The sequence below is a fragment of the Balaenoptera ricei genome, chromosome 19 (genome assembly GCF_028023285.1).
Source record: "Balaenoptera ricei isolate mBalRic1 chromosome 19, mBalRic1.hap2, whole genome shotgun sequence".
NCBI classification, from domain to species: domain Eukaryota; kingdom Metazoa; phylum Chordata; class Mammalia; order Artiodactyla; family Balaenopteridae; genus Balaenoptera; species Balaenoptera ricei.
This window is the reverse complement of record NC_082657.1, coordinates 50,691,656-50,700,636: the sequence shown is the minus strand read 5'-3', so window position 1 is coordinate 50,700,636 and position 8,981 is coordinate 50,691,656. Positions and strand designations below refer to the sequence as shown.

General features: G+C 44.0%; 1 pseudogene; it reads right to left on the bottom strand.

The window, feature by feature from the left end:
• Positions 1-2: 2 nt before the first annotated feature.
• LOC132354020 (proteasome subunit alpha type-2-like) lies at positions 3-921 on the bottom strand (annotated as a pseudogene).
• Positions 922-8,981: the final 8,060 nt, after the last annotated feature.

The following is an 8,981-nucleotide window of genomic DNA, read 5'->3' as shown; positions in this document are numbered from 1 at the left end:
TTTTTTTGAATTTAACGGTTTATTATGATTTATAAGTCTCATTTTAAAAACATCAGTCCATCAAACCATGTAGAAGTAAGTATGCAAAAAGTCTGCAAAACAAAAACATACTTTAAGCATGTTTAAGTAGAGAGGTTATCTGAAATTCCAGATTTTCAGTCACTTCATTGTTATGCAGTGGCAGCCAAGTAATCCTTAACTTCAGTTGGAGTCAGCCTCCTAAATCCGGCTTCATTGCAGATTCCAACTTCTATGTTATCTTGTCATCTGCCCTTCAAAGCTTTCCTTTAGGGTTAATATGGCTGCATGAATGGCATCTTCAAGTTCCAGATCTTTATTATATCTTTTCTCAAGGAAAGTTTTCCCATTCACATAGTTCTTTCCCATTGCTGTGGCTTTCCAGGCAAAGTAAGCTCCAGATGGATGTGACTGAAATAAATATGGTTGTCCCTCATTCCAGCCACAAATAAGTAAAGAAACTCCAAATGGACGAACACCACCTGACTGGGTGTATTCTTGCATCACGGAAGCTACTCTCTGTACCAGCTGAGCTGTGGGAATGGGTTCTTGGTAAACGAGATAGTATTGTTGAGCTAGTTTTCGAGCTCTGCACAAGCACTCTGAAATCTGGGCCTATGCGGCTATACACCAAACCTATATGCTTGGTGATTGGCTCCACTTTGTGGACACTTCACTCTTCATACAAAATGGATTTCTGTTTCTTCTCAGTTGCCAAGACCACACCATTTGCAGCTTTTATTTCCACTGAAGGGGCTCCTCCAGCTACAGCAGCCAAAGCATATTCAATCTGGACAAGCTTACCAGATGGGCTGAATGTAGTCAGCGAAAAGCTGTAACCACGCTCCGCCATCTTTACCCAAAGACCCCATTAATGTATTCTTTATTGATGTTTAACTGAATTATGACATGTTCTTGTTACTAAGACATCATTTCTGAGTATAAGAAGAAAACAGCACGTTTTGATTGCTGGTATTGGTGAAGATTTATGTATTATTCCATAGACTAGTCATCACCTGATACTACTATTCCATTTCAGAGTTGACATTGCTCCAACATAAGCAGTTGGGATGTCACCATAGGCCAAGGGCCCTACTCAGTTGCCAGAGGACTCCTTACATTCCTGTTTTTCCTGCTGGCAAACCAGAGTATGCTGGCTAACTAATCAGAAAGAAGGTAGATGCCTGCATTACAAAGGCCTTATATTCGATTTTCTAGTCCTAGGAAAGGAATACAAACAGGGCTTGGAAACAGGTCTTCTCCCTTTTTTGTTCCCATCTTGTTTATTATTTAACGTGAAGGCTGTTTCATTCACAGTATCTGATATTCAGAAGGTAAGGATTTCTGAGGTTAGAGAAGATTTCATGAAGGGGTTGAGTTTGCTTATGAGAGAAAAGTGGGGTTCCAAGTGACGAGAAGAGTGGCCTAGGCAGATGAGGCCCTATTACAACCAAAGCGACTTCACTAGGATACATGCAGTACACTGGAGGGCAGTGAAGGGGGCAGCCTTGCCACATGGGCAGAGAAAAGTCTTGTGAAGTAGAAAATGAGATTTGATTATTTGAACAGTATTTGGATTTAGTAGTGAATTGTCATAGATTCTTAGATCACAGGAAGTGATGAAATGGGGTTTTGGGAAAAATGGTCTAGCAGAGACATACAGGATATATTGGAGCTGGAAAAGGCTGGCATCTGAGAAACCAGTTAGAAGATTATTACATCAGTCCCATCACACAGTAAGTGCCAGGATGTCACTGGTTGTACTGAGAACACAAAAGAAGAAATGGGGAATTCCCTGGCAGTCCAGTGGTTAAGACTTGACGCTCCCACTGCAGCGGGCGTGGGTTCAATCCCTGGTCAGGGAACTAAGATCCCACATGCCAGGTGGCATGGCCAAAAAAAGAAAAAAATAAAAAGAAGAAGAAATGGACTGGAGGGGTGCTGCAGAGGAGGAATGGTAGACTTTTATACCTGCTTACTGTTGTTATTCCGAAAAGAATCTGTGGCTCTTAAAATTTAGACACACTATACGCAAATAATTCTGGGGAGAGATCCAAAGGGAAGGTTTGGAAAGAACAAATGACATCAGGGTTGAGTCATGAATGAATGACTCATGAATGATGTCAGGCCTGTCACCTTCGCAAGAAGGGACTGGCCCTCTTCTTCACCAACACCCCTAAGCTATTGTAAATTTCAGAGGCCCTCTTCAGGTTTCTCTTGATCCTGAACGTAGAAAACAGGTTCTTAGGAACCCCCTGCAGTTTTATCTGACTTTGCTTTTCTGCTTGAGAATAAATGTTCTTTATTCTGTTGTCTGACTCAGGTTGCAGCATCTTCCAAAAATGACACAGTGGAGGTGAGGGAACCTGAAGGGCTGATGCTAGGAGGCTCCAGTACCCTGCTTTCCTGCTTTCCTAATCCTGAGTCTGGAACAGGGCTTTCCCGGAAGAGCTTCAAACACCTAGTGGGAAGTTAGAGGGCAGGTGAGGATCTGCTTGGAGGATATTTGTCACACTCCTACATTCTGTCCTCTCTTTCTCCAGCCCCTGTTGTTGGATGCTCCTGCTTTGGCTTAGAAACTGTTCTGGCATTAGTATTCAGCAGAGCAAGGGGCTTCTCCTTAGTAGTCCTAATTGTAAAGTGGGGAATAGGAGTAGGTGGAGAAAAAACATTAGATGAAGCCTGAGAATGGTCGCTGTCCGGGATGTCAGCTGCTCAGATGAGACACTTATAGTCTCTGCTTTATCCATATCTCATAGGCAGAGGTGCTTGGGTGGCAGATCTTTCTTTTATGCAGGACTACAGCTAGCTACTCCCAGAGGAAGCGGGGTCGGGGAGGGGGGCTGTTTAAATGGAACTCTCCTGGAAGTACTAGTACACATTTTGTGAGTCTTTACAACTGTTATATTCTCATCCATAGGCTTCCAGCATCCTTGGAATTCTGCAATTGGAGAAATGCCAAATAGTCTTAAGTTAGCTTAGACCCTGGTCTAGATCACCACTGTCATCTGTTCTACACTGGCTTCCTAACAGGTGCTCCTGCCTCTAATTGGGTTTTCCTCTAGTTCATCTGTCACACAGCAGCCAGTGTGATCTTTGTAACATTTGAGTCTGATTTTCCCACTCTCCTGCTTAAGCCCCCCATTACTTTCCATTTTCCTTAAGTGCAAACCATATAACATGTTGTGTATACACACCTGACACATGTATGTAGTAGGCATTCCAGATCAGGCACCTCAAGTCTCTAGCCTCACTTGCTTTACTTCCCCCTTGTACTCTGCTCCAATTCCACCCTCACCAAAATTTGCTTTTGTGCTAGGTCACGCCGCGGAGAGGTTGGTGATCCTGTGCATTTCCCTCTCCAGTTTCTCATTTTGAGACCGTTATTTCCTCCCCCAGCCAGCCCACTTTGAAGCAGGAACAAAAATTCAAAGAAACTGCCAGGACTTATGGATGAGGTTAAGAATATTTCACCTCCAGGATTCTAGCTAAGATGGGCAGGAGGAAAGAGAGAAGGTAACTCAAAACGGGAGTCCTCAGAGGCTGCAGGTGGTCAGGCAGCAGAGCAGGAGTTCAGAGGATACTTTCTTCACGCCACCCCAGGGCATCACCTGTGGTCAACCTCCTGTTCAACAGTCCTTGTCTCTTAAAGTCCCCCCTCTCAGCAGAGCACCAGAGATTTCGGTACTCCGTGTGGGGAGAGGAGCCTGGAGGGGGAACCTCTCCCCTCTGCCAAGTGGGCCCCAAACAACCAGTGACCAGGTGCATCAACTGCCGTGGTTACACCTCTACTTGGAACTATTCTCCCAGTTCTTCCCTTCCTTCTGTCTCACTCCTCCTAGTCCTTCCTCTTTCAATGGTAAAAACCACTTCTTCAGGAAGGTGTGCCTCAGTCCCCTGTCATAATCTCCAGGGTGCCCTGTACAGGTGCCTGTACTTCCCTTATTATTTTTTTTTAATTTATTTTTTTGGCCACACTGCACAGCACGTGGGATCTTAGTTCCCCGACCAGGGATCAAACCCGCGCCCCCTGCAGTGGAAGCACGGGAGTCTTAACCACTGGACCACAAGGGGAGTCCCCACTTCCCTTATTGACATTACTGTGTCAGGTGACCTTCAAAAGGTCTACATAGATAGCTTATTTACTCCTGACAACAAATGTGTTATGATTCCTATTCTACAGATGAGGACACAGGCACAGAGAGGTTAAGTCATGTGTCCTACTACATACAGGTCAGAAGTAGCAAGGCAGGCTACACGCCTGGGCAGTCTGGCTCCAGGACCCACCTTCTTAACCGCTAGGCTGTATTTGCCTCTTATACAAACATGTATATGTTTGGGACTGCTTGTTTAGCGTCCGTCTTCCCTTGAGGTGAAGTCCCGTAAGGGTAGGAGGTGTGTAATCAGTCATCACTGAATTCCTAGCTGTCAGCAGGCGTGTTGCTGCTTTGTTAATGTGTGTTAACAGTGGAGTATGTTTTACAAATTTTCTGTAAAAATTATACCCAATCACTTTTTCATACAATTTTTACAAATTGATCTTTATAAATTAGTCATTAGAATTTTGCGGGCCAAATACAAACTTGGTCTGGCTCCTGCCACTATTGCTAACTTATTTTCCGAATCTTACGGCATTCCTCTTCCCCTTCCCGTCACTTCCGGTACGCAGAGGCATCACGAGGGAGAAGGAGCAGTCATTCCGAGAGCAGAGCCGCCATCCTATCGTGCCTACCCCCACCGCACACGTAAGCAATGCGAGTGCCCGCACGCCTCGGCTCAGAACACATGATGGCGCCACAGAATCAGGCACGATCGTGAGATGTTCTTTGCCGACCCTTAATTGACTTACTGATACGTTCACTCCCTAATTCAACAGTTGTTTATTGTGTCTCTGCTATGGGCGAAATGCTCGGGATCAAAAGAGGTAAGGTCCCTGCCAACGGGACATACAGTTCACTGAAGACGAAATCATCATGTGATCCGGCAGTTCTAAACTAGGCGCAGTGCAAGCTCACCCTGTCAGCATCTAAGCCGGGATTTGGGCCCAAAGGGCCAGTTAGAAAGTGCCCGGCGCAGGGCTATTGCCCACCTCTGATTGGCTGGAGCGCCCGGCCTCGGCCAATCGGATACCGGCACGGCTAGAAACTTGAAAGTAAAGGGGTCCCAGGAAAGCCGGCCCCTCACTCCGCTCTTGGTTTTGGGTTTTGTCGCCCAGAGTTTTCTGGAATTCGGTTGCCCAGATTTGCCACTTATTAAGCCATATGGTCTTGGGAAGTCAACTTCTCTGAACGTCAATTTCCTTATTTGTAAAATGGAGAAAACCGGATTGTTGTGAGAATTCAAGTAAATCATGTAGGATGCATTTTTAAAATGTGAGCTCTTGTTGTCATCTGCCCAGTTTAATTGAATCCGACTCAGGGCAGGCTGTCTAGTTCGCAGCTTCATGAGAACGTGCCCTTCTTGTTGGTCTCGGATCTGAAGAGGAATGGGATTCTCAGTGGCTACCAGCAGGATGCTGTCCTTTAGGGATGGATATAAACCTCAGCTGACCAGGGTATTGGCAGCCTTGGCAGAGGGTTCCCTGTTGCCCAGAGCTGCTCCAAACAGGCTGGCTGGTTTCACTGTCCCAGTTGGAGCCTCAGCCTGCACCTCCCTGAGAACACTCACCTGGATTAAACAAATGCCAATCACCCTTCCAGTAGGTGCAGACAGTGAAATAAATTTAAAAATTTTTTAGTAAGCACCCTAAAATCAAATGCAAGGAAAAATCCTATCAATTCCCCCAGAGACCACGTTTATCTCTAGGAATTGTGTTTCAGTGGAAGCAACGTAGGAATCACCCTCTCAGTGCTAGGGCAGCTGCACTTCGTAATGAAACAGCAGTGGAAAGAGGGTAGTAGGCACCCAGACTTCAATTTTTGCTCTAAGCAAGATCCTCTGCCTCCAAAATAACTTTAAATTGAGTCTTGATATTGCTGCTTTTGACTGTCACGAAAAGCTTTGCTGTGTTTGAGATAAAAAAAGAGGGATAGTTGCCTCAAGATCTAGATTTTTTTTTAAAGCGACTGTTACAATAGTAAGACAGAAGGAGCATTTTTCCCTTAGATAACCAACTAGCAGTCTCCCTCAGTGTTGCTGCCTTACGTGGAGTTAGACCGTGGCGCTGCCTCCTAATAAACAATGTAGTCTCTAAGCAGTAACTCCATTGGTGGTGCGCTGGGAATTAGACTAGTCACTTGGGACGACAATATGGCGTCTGGCATTCTTACTTCTGTAAGCATAACGTGTGCATGCCCTCTGTTTTGATCAGTGGTTAAGAACTGAGAGAACATTCTTACCCTCCCCCCACTTTTTTAAAGTAAAAATAAATTTATTACTACCTCTATTTTTTACACTTTGATTTTCTCATTACATTACTTTGTTTTATTTTTAATTGACATATACATAGACTTGCAATGCACAAATATTAGGTGTATAATTCTAAGTTTTGACAATTGTATACACATGTGTAACCACCACTCCAATTAAGATACAGAACATTATAAAAAAAAAACAGAACATTTTCATTGTTATCAAATGGGGGTCCCGCTGCTTGCTGCTTACAAAATCAATACTCACAAATGGTAAAAAGGAAAAGGGCCTTTAATCAGAATGCCAGCAATCTGGGGAGATGGTGGACTCAACGTACCCCAAAAACCACCTCCGAAGATTCTGCTCGTGAAACTTTTAAAGGGAAGGAGGGAAGTAATCTCAGTTAATCACTGAGATGGGGGTCTGAGTCATCGCCATCCCCCACTGTGTGCGGGCTCCTCAACTTCTTGTGATCTTCCTCTAGATGTGATCATGTTCACACAGTTTGATCACAGAGTCTGTTTGGGAGATTACTGAAGGGGAAGCTAGGGAAGAGATCTAGTCATCTGTTAATCACTTATTCTTCTCTTCTACTTCTCTGATCTGTGGAAAGGACCAACAAGTTAGGCAAGGTTTTGTGTGACTAAAAGATTTGAAAGGTGTGCTTGGGCCATTGATGAGTAGAGCATGGGGGTGCCGGGCTTAAAAGTTAGTTACTATACAGCTTTACTAAAGTGACAAGAAAAGGGGCTTCCTGCTGAGGGTGGCCTCCTGCAAAGAGCTGCTTACACTGAATCTCATACAAATGGATTAAACAGTATGCATCTCTTGTGTCTGGCATCTTTCCTTCAACATAATGTCTGTAAGATTCATCTATTTCATCATGTGTATCAGTAGTTTGTTCCTTTTTATTGCTGAGAAGTATTCCATTTAATAAATATACCAAAATTTATTTATCCATTCTCCTGTTATTTATTTATTTTTGGCTGTGTTGGGTCTTCGTTGCTGTGCACAGGCTTTCTCTAGCTGCGGCAAGCGGGGGCTACTCTTCGTTGCGGTGCACGGGCTTCTCATTGCAGTGGCTTCTCTTGTTGTGGAGCATGGGCTCTAGGCGCACGGGCTTCAATAGTTGTGGCTCGTGGGCTCTAAAGCGCAGGCTCGGTAGTTGTGGTGCACGGGCTTAGTTGCTCCACGGCATATGGGATCTTCCCGGACCAGGGCTCGAACCCGTGTCCCCTGCGTTGGCAGGCGGATTCTTAACCACTGCGCCACCAGGGAAGCCCCTATCCATTCTCCTGTTGATGAACATTTGGGTTGTTTCCAGTTTGGGACTATTATGAGTAAATCTGCTGTGAACATTTGTGTACAAGTCTTTATGTTTCATTTCTCTTGGAAAGTAACTAGGAGTAGAACTGCTGGATCACAGAGTAAGTATAGGTTTAACTTCTTGAGAAACTGCAGAACAGTTATACAAAACCATTGTACCATTTTACCTTCTCTCCAGAGGCTTAAGAGAGTTCCAGTTGCTCCTGACAGTTTCCTTGCTTGACCAACATTTAGTCAGGCTCCTGAACCTTCTCCTAGGACCATCTGTGCACTTGTAAAATCTAGTTTTAACAAGAACCGCCCACCCTTGATATCTGATCGCCCTCAATATCTGGTCAGGTTCTTCATCCTCCACCATCTCCCAGGTGTTGTCTGATCATCCTGGCCTGTCTTCAGCAAGAATACTGTTACATCGGTTTAACAAAAACTCTCCTTACCCCTGTTTCCTCTTAGTAATTTTCCATCCACTCCCCTGCTCCTTGGCTATAAATTCCCACTTGCCCATGCTGTATTTGGAATTGAGCCCCATTTTTCTCCTCTGGTGCAAAATCCCATTGCAGTCATCCCTATACTTATGGCAATGGTCCTAAGTAGAGTTTCCGTTATCATCTTTAGCAAGTGTCTTTGATTTTTTTTTTTCTTTAACATTCCACAACCTTATCAACACATGGTGGGTCAATCTTTAATTTTAGCCATTCTAACCAGTGTGCAGTGGTATCTCATTGTGACTTTGATTTGCATTTCCTTAATAACTAATAATTTTTAATGAGCTCTTTTTCTTGTGCTTACTGACCATTTATCCTTTTGTTTTTTTAAATATTTACTTATTTATTTTAGCTGCACCATGTTTTAGTTGTGGCACGTGGGATCTTTATTGCAGCATGCGGGAAATTTTTTTTTTTTTTTTTTTTTTTAGTTGCGGCATGCGTGTGGGATCTAGTGCCCCGACCACCCAACCATGGATCAAACCCTGGCCCCCTGCATTGGGAGCTCGGAGTCTTAGCCACTGGACCAGCAGGGAAGTCATATATTCATACATTTTGACATAGATGTTGCAATGATTAGAAATGTGTCCTAGAGTAACATATTTTGAACTAAAATCTTCATTAGTCTATTCAGCCATACATTAAAAAATATTAATTGGGTGTCTACCATGTGCCATGCACTTTTCTAGGTTCTTTAATCTACTGTGATTAAGACAGATAAGATCTTTGCTCTTGTCTGAAGAGTTAATATTTTAGTGGGGAGAGACAAAATGTAAACTGGAAGCAAACAAGTAAGATGAT